This window comes from Ascaphus truei, chromosome 5, assembly GCF_040206685.1.
Source record: "Ascaphus truei isolate aAscTru1 chromosome 5, aAscTru1.hap1, whole genome shotgun sequence".
In the NCBI taxonomy this organism is placed as follows: Eukaryota; Metazoa; Chordata; class Amphibia; order Anura; family Ascaphidae; genus Ascaphus; species Ascaphus truei.
The window spans coordinates 36,287,712-36,311,072 of NC_134487.1; the positions used below are offsets into that span (position 1 = coordinate 36,287,712).

The 23,361-nt window shown below is 42.9% G+C and overlaps 1 protein-coding gene across 4 annotated transcripts in view; it reads right to left on the bottom strand.

Moving 5' to 3' along the window:
- The window catches only part of PHTF2 (putative homeodomain transcription factor 2), a 110,858-nt gene that overhangs the window by 74,385 nt on the left and 13,112 nt on the right, over positions 1 to 23,361 (bottom strand). Inside the window, exon 1 of one of the 4 annotated variants that reach the window (XM_075599608.1) lies at positions 21,568 to 21,592. The exons of the other annotated variants lie outside the window; for them this stretch is intronic. The gene's annotated coding sequence lies outside the window, so the exon portion shown is untranslated. Of the gene's footprint in view, positions 1 to 21,567; positions 21,593 to 23,361 lie in introns of those variants that run through there. 4 annotated transcript variants of the gene reach the window in all.

The window sequence follows — 23,361 nt, forward strand, 5'->3', positions numbered from 1 at the left end:
TTTTCCGTGACCCGGTTATTTTTGAACTTCTCCTTCGTGACCCACTAAAAATGTTATCACCTATACTGGCCTATAGGGCCTGCACAGACACACACACAGCCACTGATACACACACACAGCCACTGATACACTTACACACATCCACATAGAGACACTGCTACACACACACACTGCTACACACACACACACACACACACAATGATATACACACACACACTGATACAGATACACACAAACACAGACACTGATACACACACTGATACACACACACACACACACACTGATACACACACACACAGCCACTGATACACACACACACACAGCCACTGATACACACACACTGATACTGATACACACACACACACACACACACACACTGATACAGATACACACACACACACACACAGACACTGATACAGATACACACACACACAGCCACTGATATACACACACACACACACACACACACACACACACACTCGCTGTCCCCTATACGCACACAGACACAAACAGTGAATTACAGGCAATGACGGATGTGAGTGACTGGAGGGGGGGCCGGGGACTGGGTGGGTGGGTGGAAGGGGGGGAACTGGGACTGGGTGGGTGGAAGGGGGAGAACTGGGACTGGGTGGGTGGGTGGAAGGGGGAGAACTGGGACTGGGTGGGTGGGGGGAACTGGGACTGGGTGGGTGGGGGGGAACTGGGACTGGGTGGGTGGGAGGGGGGAACTGGGACTGGGTGGGTGGGAGGGAGGGGGGAACTGGGACTGGGTGGGTGGGAGGGGGGGGGGAACTGGGACTGGGTGGGTGGGAGGGGGGAACTGGGACTGGGTGGGTGGGAGGGAGGGGGGAACTGGAACTGGGTGGGTGGGAGGGGGGAACTGGGACTGGGTGGGTGGGAGGGGGGAACTGGGACTGGGTGGGTGGGAGGGGGGAACTGGGACTGGGTGGGTGGGAGGGGGGAACTGGGACTGGGTGGGTGGGAGGGGGGAACTGGGACTGGGTGGGTGGGAGGGGGGAACTGGGACTGGGTGGGTGGGAGGGGGGAACTGGGACTGGGTTGGTTGGAGGGGGGGAACTGGGACTGGGTGGGAGGGGGGAACTGGGACTGGGTGGGCGGGACTATGGGGGAACTGGGACTGGGTGGGCGGGACTATGGGGGAACTGGGACTGGGTGGGTGGGACTATGGGGGAACTGGGACTGGGTGGGTGGGTGGGGGGAACTGGGACTGGGTGGGTGGAACTGGGACTGGGTGGGTGGGGGGAACTGGGACTGGGTGGGTGGGGGGAACTGGGACTGGGTGGGTGGGTGGGGGGAACTGGGACTGGGTGGGTGGGAGGGGGGAACTGGGACTGGGTGGGTGGGAGGGGGGAACTGGGACTTGGTGGGAGGGAGGGGGGACTGGGACACTTGGGTGGGTGGCAGTGACTGGGTGGGTGTGTGGGAGACGGTGGGTGAGTGACTGGGTGGGTGACAGTGACTGGGTGGGTGACAGTGACTGGGTGGGTGACAGTAACTGGGTGACAGTGACTGGGTGGGTGGGAGACAGTAACTGGGTGACAGTGACTGGGTGGGTGGGAGACAGTGACTGGGTGACAGTGACTGGGTGACAGTGACTGGGTGGGTGACAGTGACTGGGTGGGGTGACTTACTTTGCCGCCGGACGCTTTCCCCTGCTGCCCCCGATATCCCCTGCTGCCCGGGACGGGAGGGGGTGCCACGGGAGGTGAGCTCGGGAAGCTGGCCGCGGGGGGAAGCGGGCCGCAGTAAGAGCTTGTACTTCCACCCTCACCCATGTAACGTGCGGGCCGCAGAGGAGCTGGTACTTCCTCCTCCATCCCACGTTGGGAGTGGGGGGGAGGAAGGGAGTGGGCCCTGCTTGCCCTGCGCGCGGGACCGCGGGGGGAATCGCCGCCATTTTTTTTAACTTGAGCGGGGTACGGACGGGAGACACCGGGCAGCCAGCCTCGCTGCGACCCGGCAATTTTGGTGCCGAATCGCGACCCACCATTTGGGAAACGCTGGTCTAGGACATCTGGTCGCAGCCGTTTCGCTGCGACTAAACGGCCACCGGCACTTTGCCGCGACTCATCACACTGCCGAAGCCTGCTGCTGCCGGCCACATTGCGGCTAAGGTAAATGCCCAAACCCTGTATCTAAGCCCTTACCCTAAACTCCCAACTGGGTTGACTAAACGTCTCCATTTTAATCATAGCACAGGTTACAAACAAATTCTGCAGATTAAATTGCTTAACACCTGCAACAACCAACCACAAACATGCATTTTTCACCTAAAAACAGACAGAATTACTAACCTCTTCTTCCTTATATCTTATACTAGGAAGGTGCAAGGGTTATGCATTAAAGTGCGATAGTGCAGATCAGGTCACTTTTGCACAGAAACGCTTCGACTTCAATGGGAGTTTCTGTGCAATAGTGCCCCAATCAGAACTAACGCAGTTTAAGGAATAATGGCGTTAAGCATTATATGCCGGTATAACCAGGGGTATGGAGAAGGGGTAGCGCAGGTGAATCTGTTTGGAATCTCAGTGTCTGGTCTCCTTGTGACCTTCTGCTAGTTACCATTTTATGCCCCAGGCACCAAAATCAGATCGTAAATTCTATGTGGCAGGGATGCATTGTGTCACAAAAATTGTATGTACAGAATAGTGCACATTGTCAGTGCTATTCAAGAAATTCTTATTTGCATGGATAAAATATCTTGCATAACTACCTATATCATTTGTCAATTTATGAAAACTACCCCCCCCCCAAAAAAAAACCGATGTTGCATTTCCAAACTTTTCACGTTCAAGTATAACAAGACATTCATGTAACCCTCCTCCAAATGAACTCTGCATGGCAATAGTCGGATCGTTTCTTCTGGCACTTGGAGTTGCTTCTAGAATTACAGCGAAGAGCACTCGGCCTGTAAATGTTAGAGCAATGCCAGAAGGGAAAGCAGAAACTGAGGCAGGGGAGGAAACAGGTCGTCAAGTGGTGAACCTACAAGCACAGTTGGTCACATGGGAAAGGCTTTATTAGATCTAAAAGCAGGATACACCTGGCAAGACAAAAGCAGAAGCATATCTGAAAGTAGAAATACGAACATGTTTTAGGGTTACCTTCAAAAGAAAACTTCCTTAACCTCTGGAAGCCACCCGGAGCATAGATTTAGTTTTTAAATCGGGAAACTATTTAGCACACGCGTATATAATCGAGGTATTCTAATTGCAGATGACTATTTTACGATGAATCCAAAAATAGGTATGAAACATGATGAGCAAACAAACTGAACAATAAAATCCAGTAAAGAATTTGAGGGACATAACTGGATCAAAGCAATGTCATCTAATCATGATGACGTATGAAGACATCCTATCAAATGATTTAGTGCTAATAACTGAATTACATAATTCTCACACTAAATAAATAATTGATTGTAGCTTAGCGTGTTACCTCAGAAACAGGGCTCCTCCATAAGGGCACTCCTTAACAACAACCACAGGGGGTATAGGAAAAAATTCTACCTTTGTTCACATCAACAGTAACTGTCACTGCTAGACGAACTGTTTTTCTTTTCAGCTTCACCATATTACTACAGAATACATTAAAAAAAATAAGCGGAAACTTCAAAAGAACGCAACATTTGCAAGAGAACATTTACAATATTTCAACAGGACTGCCTGCCAATACCAAGTCCTGCTCCTGAAGGACACCTCTGTTTAGGAGATATTTCCAGACAGGAAATAAAACTAAATCATCACCAAGAGAGAGCTTCAGGAAAACATCTTTAAACACTGCATATTCCTTCTTCTAAAAATAAACAAATACATCTTTCGGTCCTTGGGTCTTATAGTGTAGGACCCAAAGCAGTACTAAACCTGGAGATAATAAAAAATAAAAATAAAAAAGTGACCAATCTTCATATTCACCAACTTCAATTCATTTTAGAAGAGCACTTCTGCGTTTACTGAAATCCCGGCTTTATTGGTAATAAAAACTCAGTTAGGTGGTAGTTAAAGTGTGTTTGAATCTATATCCAGAAACAAGTATCAGACAAATGACGCAGAAGAGAAAGATCCAGACTGACATTTTAGAGCCCAAAAACTTGTGTTTCAGATATTGGAAAATAAGTACTACAAACATAGGAACATTTTCGGCATTCATATTTTACCAAAGAAAACCGATAAAGCAATTAGTAAGAAGAAAGTGATACTTTTCACAACAAGACTACACCATAATACACGGCTTGTCAACCTACACTTTAAGTATTTTGAATACATGTACCATTTATATTTTCGAGATTTAAAAGCTGCAGACCAAACAATATCCTACATTAGTGTTTTTTTGTTTTTTTTAACAAAATCAGTTCTGTACTATGACAAAATAATTGTAGCATTTTTATTATAATGTAACACGCATTTTTGTTTCTATAGCAACTTTTTACAAAGTCACATCCCCTTCCTCTTCTGAAACAGGTTCTGGCACACCCTTTTTGAGCCCTGCCCTCTCTCTAGCAGTGCACCAATTGTATCTAGTGACTGTCTGGTCACATTATCTTCCCCACAGAACTTTGCATCTTTGGTCCTCTTCTGCTACATTGACAGACATTTCGTGAACCCGCGAGTCGAACGGATCGATCTGCAACTTCGCCAATTACTTATTCTGTGGATTGTATTGATGCACATATTAAAGGGAAAAAAATAAAAACGTCAGCTTGGACTGCTGCTTTAAAATTAAAGTATAAAAATGTTTGTAATTTATACTTATAAAAAACACTTCCATTGGGTTCCTCTGGGGGATGGAGGGGACAGTGGCCCTTCCCCTACCCCTTATTTTGGATTATTTTAAAACTGTTATTATATATCTGAGGGATCCCGGATATATTGTATCTATAAACTTGGCCTGACAAAACTGCCTTTATGCATATAGAATATGGCCAAATGCAAATTCCCACGTGTGTATTGTTTATCACTATTATTCTGTTTGTGTGCTATATGTCAACATTGTTTTATGCCTTTTAATTTGCTATGTTATGCTGACAAATTCAATAAAAATTTATGTGAAAAAAAAACCCCCTTCCATATGCTCTACTAGTTGAGTTCGGCAATAATACGGTACATAAAGTTACACAATCTAATTTGGTATACATGACTCATCTTTGCTCCATTGTTATGTGACCTGCGTAATGCTATGGGCTGCTTTTTAATACGGTCAGAATTTTCCTACGTAAAAAGCTTGCACTTTTAACATTTGTTGTTAAGCAGGATGTGGGTTTTCCCCAAGTTTGAGCAGTGGTATTTGAGTTACTGGAGTTTAAAAAAATTATTATAAACAGATGGGTAAATTACAGGTGTAACTGGCTATATTTCCCCAAACATCAAAATATTTCCATGATCATTGATTTTTTTCAGTAATTTTGATTAATTTGCATTAATAAAAACTTCAGTGCCCTATTGTTGTATAGCAGGCCTGCACAACTCCAGTCATCGAGGGTCGCAAACAGGCCAGGTCTTCATGATATCCCTAGTTCAGTCACACTGAGCCACTAATTGAGCCAGCTGTGCTGAAGTACGGATATCCTGAAGACCTGGCCTGTTTGCGGCCCTCGAGGAATGGAGTTGTGCAGACCTGTTGTATAGCATACGACATAAGGGTCACGAGAGGCCCTTATGATGCACACAGTACATCATGGACTATGTCTGTGATCCGTCAGTACAGGAGACTCCATGAAGGGGCTAAAACAGTGACACAATTGTTAATTAAAAAAATATTAGAAGTAAAGGTTAAAAGTATTTATTAAGCAACAGTGACCTATGCAGTACGAGGGCCCGAGTGGAAACCACATGTTCAGCTCAATTAGGAATTGTTAGGAGAATTAGACATACATAACCTGCTGAAAGGGTCTATACCTTGACGTGGCTGCTGGCTTGATATGTTTTGTCCAAAAGATTGAACTAAATTATCCATTCTTACCAGAAAAAGAAAAGAAATTAATTAAATAATTTGTCATGTTGGCTGTGCATTGGGGCTCTGTTTATCAAATACAGAGCCTGAGAAGTGACGGTCAATTAACTTTTTAAGTTGACCTACAGTAGCTAAACTGGACTTTGGAAATAACGACATTTTGGCGTGGGCCTCAATAAAACTCATACTAGCTCTTAGCAAAACAGTCTCCATGATTCTATATTCCATGTTCAAGTTCAAAAATCATATATGGTGCAAATGAACAATTACTACTCGAGAAGAAAATGCATTGCAGAGCAAAATCTTCACTCTGTGGCCATTATACAACATGAACTGTCCCATTCATTTGAGTAAAGTTGAACTCTTCTCTAGCACTACAACGCAGCTTCTGTGCATATGGGGGCTCATCTATTAAGGTTGCAAATAGAGATGGGCAAATATTTTTGGGCAGATTTGGTTCCACAGCGATATTGCGTGATTCCAGTCTTTTTTTTTTAAATACCGACAATCTAATCAGCTGGTGGGTTTTAAGAAAACAATCTGCGGATTGGGTTCTTAAAATGCACCAGCAGATTACAGAATCCACGGATTGGATAAATCCACCAGCGGATTGTATCCAATAGCGTTTTTTTTATTAATTCGCACAGATAGAAACTGGAACAATCTGCCGACAAATTTTACACTGCGGAATGGATTTTGAATGGAAAGCTCAGGAAATTACGCTAAACTGATTTTGACAGTTTCACCCATCTCTAGTTACAATACAAGGTCATAGTGGATTTTTACATATCACCCAAGCACAATACATTACTTTGATGTAACTTAATTTTTTTTTTACATTTCTACAAGTGATAGTGCTATAGAAAACATTAAAGGAGATTAAAATACATCTGTAGATTGTTACTCACCAAGGTGGTGGTAAAACCTCAAACTAATGTCATCTCTCCATTTAAGTTCAATGACGGGTAAAAGTTGACATTTGTATGAGCTTCAAATCAACATGATGTGAGTTTAGTAAGTGCTCGGAGTACAAGACTATGTAAAATCTTGACAAAAGTTGAGCCCGCAGCGAAACGTTGAAAATAAACATTCTTTTTTTTGAGTATCGGTCCAGTATTTTATTACAAGTGGAGTACAAGACTATGGGGCCATGTCTGCAATTTCTTCCCAAAGAGCTCTGCAAACTAAAAAGACATTGAAGTAAAGCTTACAGAGATGCATGCTTGGAAAACAAACTAATAAAATACATGCACTGTGAAGGAAATAATCCTCAAGGTCATGTGGCAGTGGGAAAATCAGAGCAGTCAATATTTCCATTATTGGAAAGATCTTAACTTTAGTTTAACCTAAGTATACTTTTTATAAATGAATATCAATTATTTTATCAGCAAGTAAATTACATTTTACAGCTCAAAATCTGTGTAAATGTATTTATTTTCATTATTACAATAATACTTCTGCAAAGCTGAGCATCACACATATCAATAATATGGGACAGAGATTGGCAAGTGATTGTATCTCAAAAACGAATAGACGATACCTTTCTGTGGCTAACGAAATGCTTTTATTTGTGCGAGCTTTTGAGATACACTGATCTCTTCTTCCGGCGGCGTTACAATGAATGAAGCCAAAAAAGGGTTTTTACTTTAAAACAGTACATACTGGGATGTGATCTGTGATTGAAGCTTATCCCTTCCCCCTGTGCAGTATGCGTTTTATGACTTGGTGTTAAATGGTCCCTGAATGTAAGTGATTTATGTGTGTGTAAATATAAATTGTAAAGCGCCCACAGAGTATACAGCGCTTTACAAAAGGTGTGTGTGGAGTGGACGTGTATATAGTGGTGTGGGTAGGTGTAAAAATGTAAGAGGGTGTTACATTACTATAAGTGTGTGTAGATACTATGTGGTCCCTATTGGTCTAAAGGGATGAAATTACATTGTGTATTTGTATGTGCAGGAGCCAGCTGTGTGTGCATTCATATGGCGCAGTATGTATAGACATGGCCTTTAGCACTCATGGAAAGAGAGTTCACTTGTATCAGTAATGACTCATGAAAGTTCGGTCTCGGTTTAGGTCACCGCTAAGTGTCCCGAACAGTTGCATAAATTTGTATTCATGCAACCGTCTCTCTTTCAGTGTTCTAATATTACCTTTGAGTATGGCCACCCTCAGATCGTTCATTTTATGGCCTGTCAGAGAAATGTGCACTGACAGGACTGTCTCTTGTTGCACATGTGATGCTGTGGCGATGCGGATTCATTCTCTTGTTTAGCCCCTGTCCCGTCTCACCTATGTAGTAGCAGCCTCCTGGGCATTTCATGCACATAATGAGGTACATGACAATGCTGGAGAAACAGGCGAACCTTCCTGTGATTTTGTACTCCAGATTCCTGTGTGGTATGTGTATTGTGTCCGCTGTGTGGAGCCTTGTGCAGGTTTTGCATCTTGCGTCCTGGCATGGTCTTGTCCCACATTTAGTTGTATTGTTGGATGCCTTACTTCTCACCATCATTTTCTTCAGATTATGAGGTTGTCTGTATGATAATAAGGGTGTTTCAGGGAAGACCTGTTGCAGTCTTGTATATTCCTGGAGAATGGGTTGTAGTTCCCTGGCGATCTTGCGTAGAGCTTCTAGGTGTGGGTTATATGTGACCACCAAAGGTAGCCTGCTTGTCTCTTTTTGTCTGTATTCTAGGAGATCAATTCTTGGTATTCTGGTGGCTTTGTGGATTTGCTGGTATACAATTCTGTGGTTATATCCACGGTTTATGAAATCTGATCAAGGCTGTAATCCGCTGGCTATCTGCTGTATCGGAGAATATTCGGTTGTATCGTATGACTTGACTGTAGATCAGGCCTGCACAACTTGTAAAGCGAGAAGGGCCGAACTGCTCCAAGGAAAACAGATTCGGGCCGCACGGGTAAAATCATCATCATATCTCCCCCAGCACCTATCATCATCATCATCCTCATATCTCCTCCAGCACCCCTCATCATCCTCATATCTGCCCCAGCACCCCATCATCCTCATATCTCCCCCAGCACCCCTCATCATCCTCATATCTCCCCCAGCACTCATCTTCATATATCTCCCCCAGCACCCCTCATCATCAACCTTTGCGAGACTCACCCTCTATCTCACACCCCCATACACAATACTCCCCCTCCACATAACACACAATACCCCCTTGCAGACCACACACATCCCACCCCTCCGCCACCTAACCCCCTGCACCTCACCTCACACTCCCCCCTGCATCTCACATCCCATCCCTGCACCTCACCTCCCCCCACTACACATCCCCCCTGCATCTCACCTCACTCTCCCCCCTGCATCTCACATCACATCACATCCCTGCACCTCACCCCACTACACCTCCCCCCTGCACCTAACCACTCCCCTGCACCTCACCCCCCCTCCTGCACTTCCCCCCCTTGCACCTCACCTCCCCCCCTGCACCTCACCTCTCCCTGCACCTCCCCCCCCGCACCTCACCTCCTTGCACCTCACCTCCTTGCACCTCACATCACTCCCCTGCACTTCACCTCCCCCCACCCCCTGCACCTCACATCACTCCCCTGCACCTCACCCCCCTTGCACCTCACCTCCCCCCAACGGCACCTCACGGAGCAGGCAGGACTAGCACACTCGTGCAGTCCCGAGAGCAGGCTCAAGGATGAGGAGGGGGAGAGCGGGCTCACGGCTCCCGGGCGGAAGAGGGGGCTCGGGACTCGCGGCCGGGAGAGGAGGGGGGGCTCGCGGCCTGGAGAGGAAGGTGGGGGGCTCGCGGGCGGGAGAGGAGGGTGGGATAGCGGCTCGCGGCCGGGAGAGGAGGCTCAGGAGGACGAGGAAAGCCGCGGGCCGCATGCCGCGTGTTGTGCAGGCCTGCTGTAGATGGTTGCATGCTTAGTATGTGTCGGGTGGAAGCTGCTGTCCCTCAAATAGCTGGCTCTTTCTGTAGGTTTGCGGTATACAGAAGTCAGAAGTTGGTTGTTCTATATAGTAATGGTGGTGTCTAGGAAATACTTCGTCCGGGGAATGGGTGAGTTTGACCGTTGATGGTCGGATGGAACGTATTGAAGTTCTCATGGAACTGTAGGAGGTCTTGTTCACCAGAGGTCCAAATCAGGAGGATGTCATCAATGTAGTGAAGGAATGTAAGGTGCTTGTAGTGGCGTCGTGGACCTAAATGGCAGCATTGTAAATAGGGAAAGCAAGTCACTTGTACCTCCTCTGGTATATTATTTTGTGGTATTCACATTTAATATTTGTATATTTAAAATTATAATTTTGATGTGCTTATTGTTCTTTCACAGATATAGAGATTATATATAGATGCACTGTTTTGAAGTAAAACCCTTGCTTGCTTTACTCATTGTAACATCGCTGGAAGAAGAGATGAGTGTAACACACACACACACACACACACACACACACACACACACACACACACACACACACACACACACACACACACACACACACACACACACACACACACACACACACACACACACACACACACACACACACACACACACACACTACAGTGTAACTGTTATACAAAGATTGACTTATTCCATATGTTAGAGGAAATGCTTCTTGCAGAACACAAAGCCCATACTGTATTGTATGCTTAATTTTGCATATATATGTTGACTATGGGTGGCTTGTTTGTGTGTATTTCTAGCTGTATTTTTAGAAAGGCTCCGTAGGGGGTGAAATGCTGATGCTTGGATTACAATAAATTTACTGCATAGAAAATGCCTGTCCTTTTCTTTGACCAATCTGTGGCTCAGTGTTCCGGGTCCTCATACAGTATCAATAATTAACATATGGATGCACACAGAAATACTGCTGCAGCACAAACGCTAAAAATAATATATATAAAGGGTTTTACTAGGGCATTTTAAGAACAAGGTACTGACATACTCTCACGGTTTTCATCAGACAAAGCCTCAATACCATAAACAAACAATGCAGTACCCACCAAAAACCACTGGTGCCGAGTCCAACGAGATGCACATTGTTGTCAATTCTCCAATATATATATATATATATATATATAAGACATGCAGATGAGCATACAGCTATATTTGCATATTTGCTTTCCTGTGGAGGGTTTTTGTCACTTTTTTTACTCACCATAACTTAACTCAGTATTATATATATATATATATATATATATATATATATATATATATATATATATATATATATATATATATATATATATATATATACATATACACATCATATTTTATCAATTATATATATTTTTTTGATTTATATATAAAAAAGGAAAAAGCATTTGATCTCATCACGCACAAAATGAACAAACGGAAACTTCCCGACAGGTCCAGGTAACTGTGATTAATGCATCCAAATTGTGCGTTCCGTTATGATTAGGTTCAAATACTTAAAGGATTCAACCGTGTTCTTATTTTTTACAAATGGGATAACCTCTCAAACATATTTTATGTCCTGACGAAATCTACATATAAAACTTTTATTTTAAATCAACACAAAATCGTACATGCCCCTGAAGGCAACTTGAGTAATGATATCAAGGATGGTGTTGCTGTGAAGAAAAGATAAACAACTCACGCTTAAATCTAAATTATTCCTACGTTCAATTTGAGTCTGTTTATACAAGTTTGTGCATATATTAGAAATATACTTTATAAAACAGCAAAAAATTGAAAAAGGAAAAAAAAAAACATTTCATGAGCACATTCACGACATCTCAGTCTGGTTCACAAACTTGTCTTTCTCCATAGTCACTGTCCATGCAATGCTTCCACTGTAGTCAGGGATTATGGGTAATTATATGCAAATGAGCATTCACAGTGTGTCACTGCTTCTAATCCCTTTTAAAAGGATCGCTTGTGCTGCAGCCTCGCGGCACGGTAGGAGCGCGCAATCTCGCTAGCAAACCTTACCAAGACCTCATAAAAGTCCTAATGGGGACCAAAATTTTATAAACATTGTTCTATTGTATTAAATCCTGTGAGCGCGAAGCTATTCTTGACCATATACAGATGTTTTCGCACCCAGGCAATTCATAATACTTTACAAGTGAGAGGGAAGGATACATACATACTACAGTTCAGTAGCCTTCAATTACCTCAAACCACATGGGTCACAGACAGAATAATCTACATGTCTCAAATGTAAAACGATGCATTTTATTTACAACCTTATATTTCAAGAGCTCTTTCCCCAAGCGCCTTTATACTGTCTAGACTACAATAATGTACTCGCCCAACGCAACCTTTATGTAAGCTGCAATTATTTTAATTACAGCCTGGCAGTTGGCTGCTGCTCTCATCATATAAATGAGAATAATGTTTTAGGTCTGGTCTTTACTATTCTGAAAAAAATATAAATGTGGAACAATCTACAATTAACCCATTTAGTGCACGTAGAGAAGGGGCCACCTAAAATATGCACAAGGGCTAGTTATATACAGGTTAATTAAATTCACCTTTAAGACAGGATATAATGCATGCAAGAAAAAAAAAACTCAACTTTTCACTATAAACAAGCATAAAATGCAGCCAATCCCATTGATAAGTGAATGTGTTTTTATGTTCACTGGATCCAGTGTTATTTTTAGTCTCCACCAGCGCAGCGGAGGATTCCCCAGGCCTGGTGGAACAGCCGCGTGGTAATACAGGATATAAGGCGAGAAGGGGATCGTGTCGGAGGCCCTGCATATTGGGATCAAGGATGCGGCTTGTCTGAGTATACCCTAGTGTACCAGAGTACCCAGGAAGGAACCCACGTGCACCAAAACCACGAGGGTAGCTCTGCCCTCACATATATCCCTGGGTGGGATTGTTCTGCTGGGCACCGGGTTCTAGGTGCCAAGGTCACCCTCAGTCCTTTGGGGGGGACAATTGGGTTGTTACCTACCGGAGATTGTTTATTGTGTGTATATTGTATTGCGGGGAGTACCATGAGACCATAGTAAAGTGTGTTGCATATACATTGTTTAGATTGTAGTTATTTCACGTATACCCTATAGGTATACCTGTTTCCGTGAGGGGCTATCCCGCCAAAGCTGGAATCCTCACGGGTGGAGGCGCTGCACCAGTCACCCCAGGCTACCCAAGCGTGGAGGCTCAGGCCTCTTGTTAGCACCATAACACCCGTATCAGCCAAATCTCCCTTAAGAGGAGGGAAGGGGTGTTACATAACTATGTCCACTCTGCATAATTTAAGATACATAGTGAGTAAGTAAGCCTGAGCTGAAACAGATGCTTTAACCACCAAGGTTAATCAAAAGAGTTTAGGTCCTTTTTACATTTTAAATAAAGTTTCTTGTTCAAATTCAGGTCTGAGGGTTGGCTGTAACCTATCGGTATAATAGTTCTGTATATGATTATGCACTTTACTTTTTTATTTCTACTGGTAAAGCTAGAACTAACCCAATGTTAGGTGTATCTAATGCTAATTATGCTGCACCAGGCATGCCCTTTTTAGGAGTACTTGGCAGCCTTTGTTTCCACTTCCCAAAGCACTCCTCTGGACTACACTGGCGGGGATTCTGCTCCCTCTCCCCCGTATCTTTCCCTGATTAAGACATGGTGTACGTCTCAGCGAGATGTTGGGACATGGTCCACCATCCAAATAATAATGCTAAAATATTTTTCTGCACAAATGAGTGCTGTTATAATAGGTCCTAATATACTGTGCTTCAACTTAGCTTAAAATGGCCATTTGCATTATTTCGCAGAACATTAAAAAAAAAAAGTCTTAATTCTCCCCAGAAAATATATCTTACAATCTCAGCAGCGAAATGGCTTGGGATCAAAAGTGATGCTAGAAGAAACTCACTTGCTTGTAAAGGATCAGTGTATTAGGCCTCAGCCAGGGTAAATGCACGCTCGTTCTCTAGCTGAGCAAGCTGGAGCGATTCCTGGGCATTTGAAAATGGGCTGTAGCGCAAGCGATGGGGGGGGGGGGGAGGGGGGGCGTGTCGTGATGTCACGGAGCTGGCTCGCCCTCACTGGGTGAACCGCTCACATGACCCGGCCATGGTACGACAAATACTAATTGATTTGTCTCCTCATCAGCTCTCCTCTGAATTCTCGGATGCAAGTGCACGCGCTCACTACGGACGCTCATTGCCTCACGCTGACTCATTGCGTCGCGCAAGAGAGAGTGAGCCTTCACACTGGACGAGGCCTTATTTACTGTAGCAGACAGTTGCCTCAAAGCTTTGGCTTCCAGTAATAAATAATGAAATAAATTGTGGGAGTTTCTGTACTACACAATCCGAATTGAAATTGAAATTCGGATAAAATAGATGGAAATGGTAGGTGAGATGTTGTGATGTTATGGTGAAAGGTAAACTAGTCCAAGAAACGATCTTAATAGTGTACAGTATACGCTCCGAATAAGAAACACCACCACTTTTTCAAAGCTCTGTTTGAAGTTAGAGAGGAATTTAGACAACCTATATTGGACTTTAATATAACTCTAAATTCAAAGATGGACAAATCAGGCCAAGTGATCAAGGCTCATCACCCAACGCGATTTCATTTTCACACTCGACAGTCCCTTATATTAAAATTGAAGAAATCCAACCTAACGCTTGGTCTGATCATAGCACAGTGACACTTTATTTTAAATCACACGGTTGTGTCAGACCACAACATAGCTGAAGACAAAATGACTGTTTGTTGACATCTACACAAATCTTAGAAGGGAACCACAAAGATTGAGTCGTATTTTGTATTGAATTCTACTCCCGAGATTAGCATCTTAATGGCCTGGGAAGCCCACAGCCACAATCAGAAGCTAATTTCTACAGTAATTTGGAGACAAAAAAAACAAAAAAAAATACAGATTGATAATCTCTGATGAAATAGGAAAAATCACGGTAAAATCACCAACTAGATCCCTCTTGAACAATCAATTAACTTATGATGGATAAAATTGAAAAAGCCATAAGATGGACTCAAAGATTGTATGAACAAGGTTACAAACCTGCCAGCATGTTTTGGCAGAGACAAAATGTATAAACATTTATGAATCCCTGTATAATCTACCCCAAGATACGAGAGAAACCTCAAGAGTTTGTGATATTCTTAAATTCTTATAATTTCCCAAAGATAACCACAGAGGCAAAAAGATAATTTGGATAAACCAGTGTCAGGAGATAATCTTCGCCATTAAATCCTTGAAAAAAGAAAAAAGCACCATCGTGGTGGTCCCCATGGAGGGCAGAGACACTAGAGTGTAGCAGTTATTTACCCATCTCTTTAATAAATACAGACGTTTAAATTATATGCTAAAGTTTTGGCTAACAGGCTTTTAACCCAGTTCTACCAAAAATAAAACCACCTGTTCAATTTGGGCTTATTACAAATAGCCTTTACTAGCTGATATACCCGGCGTTGCCCGTGGTGTAATGTTCTGGCTCCCCATCCTCCTTCACAACTCCCTTACCCCCTCTTCACAGCTGTTCAGAGCTGCGCCCCCTCCCCCCACCGTTCACAGCTCCGATTCCCCCCCCCCATTCAATGCTTTGTTTCCCCCACCCCCCTGTTCACAGCTCCGCCCCCCCCCTGTTCACAGCTCCGTGCCCCCCGTGTGTTTGGCAGCTGAGCTGACTGAGGGGGGAAGTGTGTCAGTCAGTGAGTGTGTGTCAGTCAGTGAGTGTGTGTCAGTCAGTGAGTGTGTGTCAGTCAGTGAGTGAGTGTCAGTCAGTGAGTGTGAGTCAGTCAGTGAGTGTGAGTCAGTCAGTGAGTGTGAGTCAGTCAGTGAGTGTGTGTCAGTAAGTATGTATTTATGTGTGGGCTTCCCCCCCTTCTCTCCTGACTCCCTCCCCACCCCCCTTTTCCTGACCCTCCCCCCCCCTCTCTCCTGACTCCCTCTCCCCCTGCTGACTGGCGGTGGCGCGCTAGTGTCGCAGCGAGTGGACAGGTGAGGCACTGCTGAGGGGGGAGGGGGAGTTGTGGGCTCAGAGGCGGCTGCAGTGGTGTTGTCCTTCCCCCTCCCGCATCTGTCGGCAGCGGGTGGGGAGGAGGTGAGGCACTGCTGAGAGAGGGTCGGGGTGGTGGGCAGAGGTGGGTGTCGTCGGCGGTTCCCCTCCCCCGCGCGCATCTGTGTCGGCAGCGGATGGGGAGGTGCTGCTGAGAAACGGTGTGGTGGGGGAAGAGGCGGTTCCCCCCCCCCCCCGCGCAGAGCTGTGTCGCCGCATGCTGCTGCTGGCCGGGGTGAGCCGAGCTGGGGAGCGAGCGCGAGAGAGCGAGTCAGGTGAGGCCGAGGGGGAAGGTGAGCTGCGGGTGAGTAGAAGAAGAGAGTGGCAGTTGGGTGACGTCATAGAGCCACCAATCTGATTGGCCAGAGGCTGAGGACCAATCAGATTCACCACATCTAGCACCAACCTCACAAATTTCAATTTTATATAATTAAGATGAGGCCAATTATCCCACTTAGATTAAGCAGATTTTCATACTTTAAATCATGGTAGAAATTTCCTATTTGGTGGATCAGTTGCATATATGCTGGTAAAATGAATATATTACCCCAGATCCTGTACTACTTTCACACGCTGCCCATCCCAGTTCCGGATAAAGATTTATAAGTATTGCAGGATGAGATCACCAAATTTATACGGAGTGCCAAACATCCCAGCGTTAGCAAAAAAAATACTATTTTGTTCAAGACTAAAAGGAGGACTAGGCCTTCACTATATTTCCCATTATTACCAAGCAGCACAACTAGAATATATGGCGATGTGGCATGTAGTTATAGGCACAAAGAGATGGGTCGATAGAGGAGGTAGCTCGATGTATTATGGCTTAAATTTAATTTTTTTAAATAAACCAAGAATACAGAGATGAAAATGTTTTCCCTGGTACTTCAGAACTTTTGCGAGTTGTGGGATCATATTGGAACCAGAGCAAGGCTTGTTTCCTCTCCATCTCCACTGAGATTCAATGAGATTTTTGAACATTTATGCCTGCATCTTTTTGATCAAATGTTTTATAGGGGGAAGTAGAAATACTAGGCGAAACGCGATGGGAATTGTCACCCCAAGGCACCGTCTCTACAGCAGTCGTCCTGGGATTCCTTGATCGCAACGTGGAAGTAGAAGACCGGAGCTACTGTTGAAGCAGTGTGCACGCTGTTCTGGAGCCGAGGACATGTCCGGAGTGGACGAGTGCCAGGAAAACCCACTCATTGCTTTTTTTCCAGTTGAGAAACTGTCAGTGTGACTCGTTTCCCTACTGTGATGCATGTCTATTCCATACAAGAATTATATTATATTAGCGTTAGGGACCCCTGAATTGTGGTCTGCCGTGAAGTTGGCTCAGGGTCTTACAATAATTTTGGCCAAAAATGTCAAACTAAAAGACCATTTTACTTAATAGATATTTATACATATATATTTAGGCACTGTACCGTGTATGAGTTTCACTAGATGTGCTAAAACTGAGCTTTGTCTGTGTTTTATGTTCTGTCTCTGGTTTTAAATATATATTGCCATGCTCAGTAGCACTCCTCTGTGACACTCATATGCTTATATATATGTTGTGGTTATTTTGGGGGTTCAATAGGAGCTTGTTAGGTGTCTAGTATATTCCATACAAGAAACGTTATCGCACTATATTTTTGCTATTTGCTTCTTCCAATGAGGAATGGTGCTGCGAGAAGAGCACAGACCCATTGTGGCCTCACTACAGAAGAACTTGTTTTGGGAGTTCGATTTGATTGGGCACAATTGATTTTCACTTTATTCACAGCATGAATACCATCACTGTTGAGTTTATTATTTTTCAATCCTACCTCTGGTTGGTTTGCATTACCTGTTATTTGCTATTGTTATCTTTAGAATGGTTTTGGAGACTGTTTGTAATAGAATCATCTGGCACTGGAGGTTCACATTTATACACTATGTTGTAGCATTGGGATATCATTTTATTTGTGTGGGGTTTGGCTTGCGCTTTTATATTCTGTTTTCTTAGTTTTAAATAACATGGGAAGCCTAACTGACATGAGCCAAAATATGAAATTAATTCTACTGTGTTAACGGATATAAATGACCTATATTGTTGGGTACCTTCCAAGACGTTTTGATATATTAATGGAAATGTATACTATACGTACGTAATCAAATTTGTACCCATTGTCTCTTCCTCATCTCCTCCTCTCTCCATTTTGTCCCTTCCCGTTTCTGTATCTCATTTAGACACAGACAAATACGTACGTTATTGGTTTTGTTTTAAATGAAAGATGCACAAAAATGGCAAATATCTGATCAAATAAAAAGATACATAAATCCAAATTGATGGGTGCCTCTGTTGCTATCTAGGGATGTGTTGGCATTCCCACATATTGAATTATTAACTCCAAACACAAGTGAAAAGAAAAAGATATATACAAAAAGAGGAGTTCACAGCAAATATAACATAGATTAAAAGAAAAAAGGAGGAAACTGCTGATAACAGGACATGTTACTACATCAATTTCCCATTGTAAGGGACACTGCCCTTTATGAGTTTTAGTTAAAAGCAGCCAACATGTAATTTCTTTGCCAATAAAGTGTTTATTATTAATCATTCCCCACAAACATCACTGGCTTATGATATTGCGACCAGTGCAGACGCTTAAGCACTGATGCAATACATTGCTGGTCCTAAAAGATGCCTTCACTTAGGACAACATTCAAATAGGTGATAACTACAGTACTATTTTTACTTCCTATAGCTTATTTTCAGTTGCACAACCACACTAATCAGTGGAACCTTGTAATGGGCCAACCAAAACGTTTTCCAGAGATTTAGTTGGTGCGTTTGTGAAGCCTTGCAATGGAACAGACACTGCTTATAGGTCAGGTTTGTGTGCTGTATACTATAAACAGTGAAACAAAGAACAGCCGCAAGTGACAAATGAATGCCTACATACTCGCATAATACCACGATTAAACAGCAGTGAACATACTTTAGAAATCACCTGTGTGCCAAATAAACTGTGAATCACTGACAGACGTGCTTGTTATGCCGACATATGCTGCTGAGCATGCATGACAGCAGCAGATTCAGCATGTCTTCTACTGATATGCTACTGTACTGTTGGCAGAATAGAGGATATATTACAGAGTTAGGGAGCCCAAAAGAATGTAAGTCGCTTGAGAAACGTGAAATATAAAAACTTGGACAGGTAAAAATTACTATTCAGTCAGTGCATAAACATTTTGTTCCTTGCGGGCACTTCCGGAGTGACTCGCCTCACATGTTCACACCACGTTGGTTAGTAAACGTCTGTTTGTTGCAATACATTCTGTGTTACACCTACTGTATAAACATCAATTGCTTACCATTTTGCTCACGAAAAATGAATCTGATTGGAAAGTATTGTTTTGACCATTTTAACGGCTGCTCACGTCAGGTACACTTTATACAGTAAATCACAAACTGTGTATAGCACATTCATGTGACATTCCCTGAGCCCGGTAATCTGGCACACCACAAGCAATAAAACCATAGGCAGCTACAGTATACACAGCACTGTGTGTATAATCCCACATTGAAATTAAGATAACCGCAACAAAAAACAATCAATCAATGAAGGTGGTGTCAAAGCAGAGAGTCCATGGTTCTTGGCCATAATTAGATGCTCAAGCATTTAAACTGCAGCATGGGGAGCCCCCAATGACATTGCGGATTCTTATTGGCCGACTGTATTTAAAATGTCCAGAAAGTAGAGCTGGCAGCTGTGGGGGCGAAGGTAAAACCAAAAAAAAAAAACACTGTATGGCTGGAGAGGACCTCCTGGTTTAAAATGACATGAAGAAAAGCATATTGATATTTGGTGGGATTCCTACTTTAAATGACAGAAACATGAATTACCATCAAGGGGAAGTGCTCCATAGGCATTTGTTGGTGACATTGTTAGGCGGCATCCCCGTTGGCGCCAAGTGCGTGGCGATTGCCGCTTTTACTTATTGCAGTCTTTATGTGGAAGTCTCCGCTCGCGCACGCTCACCCAATCCTGGAGCTCGAGTAGGCAAAAAACAAAACTGACTTTGAAGCGTGCTCAACTCAAGCATGAGCGCAGTCAGCGGGGACGTAGCCTTATCGTGCCATAGAAGCCAATCAGTACAAAGAGGGGTCCTTCACTATGTGGATTTCAAGCCATAAAGTAGTTCATTATTCTAACTACAGTGTGTTTTATAATGTGCTACAATAGAAACATAACCTTACATAAAATATTCCATGCTATTGTTACAAGAACGTTTTCTGGTACATCACCGGCCTAAGGCTGCGGCCTGCTAGTATTGATCACAAATTTCCTGTCTGTGGGAAAAACTGGCCGCGCAATGCGGCGGCCGCCCCTTGCAGAAGGCCCGGCCCCATTGAGGGGCGGCACTTGACCCGGCAGCGCCCGCCATTGAGGGCGCTGCAGCAGGGGGTCCTGGCCTAAGCCCCATTATAGGTTGTACTGGAGAACTCTGCTGTAGGTGGCAACACTATTATAACATTTTTAAAAAGAAACTAGAAAGTGATAACATAAGGGCCACTTAGATAATCTTTTTATTATTATTATTATTATTTTTACATGGACGCGAAGAATTGTGAAAGACAGTCATTACTCTTAAAGCAACATTTACTGATCCCTTGTAATCTTTTACTGTACACACATTTGTGATTTAATATACTCTTGCCGTTCAGTGCTTGGTGTCAATTAGTGACTGCCTGCTGCGATTTCTGAATATAATGAGTTGAAACTCAATTGGTCAGTAATTTACATTGTGCTGTACTGCACCTTGTGCTATACTCATGTTGAGAAACTAGGGGCGAAAGAAACAAAAATCAACATCACATCCAAATATCCCCATGGAAGTCCTATAGCAATGAAGCAATCCTAACATTATATGGTTGCTAGGGCAAAACAAGTTTGGTTCCATTCCTCCAGCAACTAGCAGGAGAAACCAATAATATTCCTCATTTTCCATGAAGACCACTACAAAGATGAGAATCATTGTGTGTGTACAAATAGCATTCAATTCAGTCCCAGGGCACACAGATATGAACAAACATATGTAAGAACACTGAGCAGGGACGGTCTCAATGCATATTGTCAAACTCCAGGGAAAATGCTGTTGCGTTTAGGCCTAGTTTCCAGAAATAAGGTATTCGTATCAAAATGTTTGTCCAATGCAATGATTAATCCCTTTTAATGCAATAGATAGATTGTAATTATGTGAAGCATAATACACAACTCTACAATTAAGAACTATTTCTACTTAGAAAATGATTAGGCTAACCTAGCAATAAAAACACACACCGTTTCAATGACTTACAGTACAGTACTTCTGATTGGGTGGGATACATGTTATGAAAAAACAAGTGATAGATGTGTGAAATAACACTGATACACAAACAATTGGGGCAGTTTTTCCACTTAACCTGAAATTATTTCTTTCACAACATTTCGCTAGCTTTTGCCCTATTAACTGTATTCACCTGGCACGTCCATACACATTTTATTTATACATCTTGTTTAATATATACATTATTTTACATACAGTTTAAGAAGACTATATAGGCATACCCCGGTTTAAGGACACTCACTTTAAGTACACTCGCGAGTAAGTACATATCGTTCAATAGGCAAACGGCAGTTCACGCATGCGCCTGTCAGCACATCCTGAACAGCAATACCGGCTCCCTACCTGTACCGAAGCAGGGAGAATATAGAGCCTGTTACACATGTGTTATTTACATCAGTTTTGCACATATATGACGATTGAAGTACAGTACATGCATCGATAAGTGGGAAAAAGGTAGTGCTTCACTTTAAGTACATTTTCACTTTACATACATGCTCCGGTCCCATTGCGTACGTTAATGCGGGGTATGCCTGTAAATTACTACTGTGCTGAGAGCTGGTTTCCACAGCACAGGTTTGAGTGGATACAGATTTCATGGACAACAGAAGTTACTTTCGGATAGATTTAGTTCCGGCAAATATACCAATAGTCGATACTTACACCTTTTCAACACGCACACCGCTAAACAAACGGATGCGCAATATGGAAACATGCCACATATCAAACCCATGGTCGTATCCTACCAAACCATTTTTCTTTTTTCCAATTTACCATTGATGCACTGTGGATTATACTTTATGCAGAAGTACAGCAATCCATTTCTTTCTAGCGAGATAGCATTGTAGACATATAGCAGCTGCATTGATTCTAAGAAACAAGTACAGTAGTAGGCACCTTTTAAATAGGCAGTCCTACCCAGAACCAAACCGTACTAATTGCAGTGGTGTTTAACCGCTTCAGTGCCGGAGTACAACAGTGATCACATGACCACCACTGCGTCATGGTAATAAGTGTAGACGTATTTTATTTAAAGAAAAACTAAATTCAAATTCAAAATCCTAACAGGAAACCACCTCCTCTAAGAGAGAAAACTACATAAAGGATTTCACAAAGAAGAAGAGAATGCAGAAAATTAAAGTAAAGAATCTGTCAAAAGCATTTTATTTTTTAACGGATTGAGTAACATAAGGGGTCCCTTAATGTTACATTGAAGATGCCTCATTTGAAATACAATAGACAGAAAAAAAGTATATATAAAATATAAATACATTACAGTTATAATTCATCAGCATTTATTTTGCTTACCAGAGAGAAAGCTGCTTATAAACACAGAGCGAAAGAAAAAGAACACACATTGGAAGCAATTTCTTTACAAAGTGACAGATAAGATTGCACTACTATTCCACTGTAGAGGGTCTGTAAGGTCACAAGTGCATGGCAGCTTTCTTTCTAGAAGTGTTTCATCAGCATCCTGCTGTTTACCTCACAGGTTGCTGATTTTATAGATGACAGCTGAAAGCATTCATTGTGCTAACTTCCTGCCAGCGCACAGATTAACTTGTCCATTTAAGAGTGTGAATACACTTAGTGGATTCATTGCAATAATTAAGTGTCAACTAGGGAAAAGAGGAAATGGTTGGTAGAGCCATATAGATGCTTCCTCCCATGTACATAAAACGGTGCCTGTATGCATCCCATAGGCATATGGTTAATAAACATTACTGAAGGTGGTTACTAAACATAAGTCCCACCAGGCAACACATGAGCATTAAAGTCAAGTAAAAATACTCAGCCTTTCAATAGCAATGTATCTAGGCATAAACAATGCACAAAGTCATGTTACCCAGGAGCTAGATAAAGGCAATGGAGAACATATTCATTCCAAAAATTGAATTGTAAAGCAGCTGTTTTTGGAACATCACAATAGCAGCTATTTCAGAAGCAAAACAATAAAAAAGTGTTTACATCAATATTTTTTCAAGATCGGAAAACTACTAGATAATTTCATAATGAAATGTATGAAAATGGTTTAAGA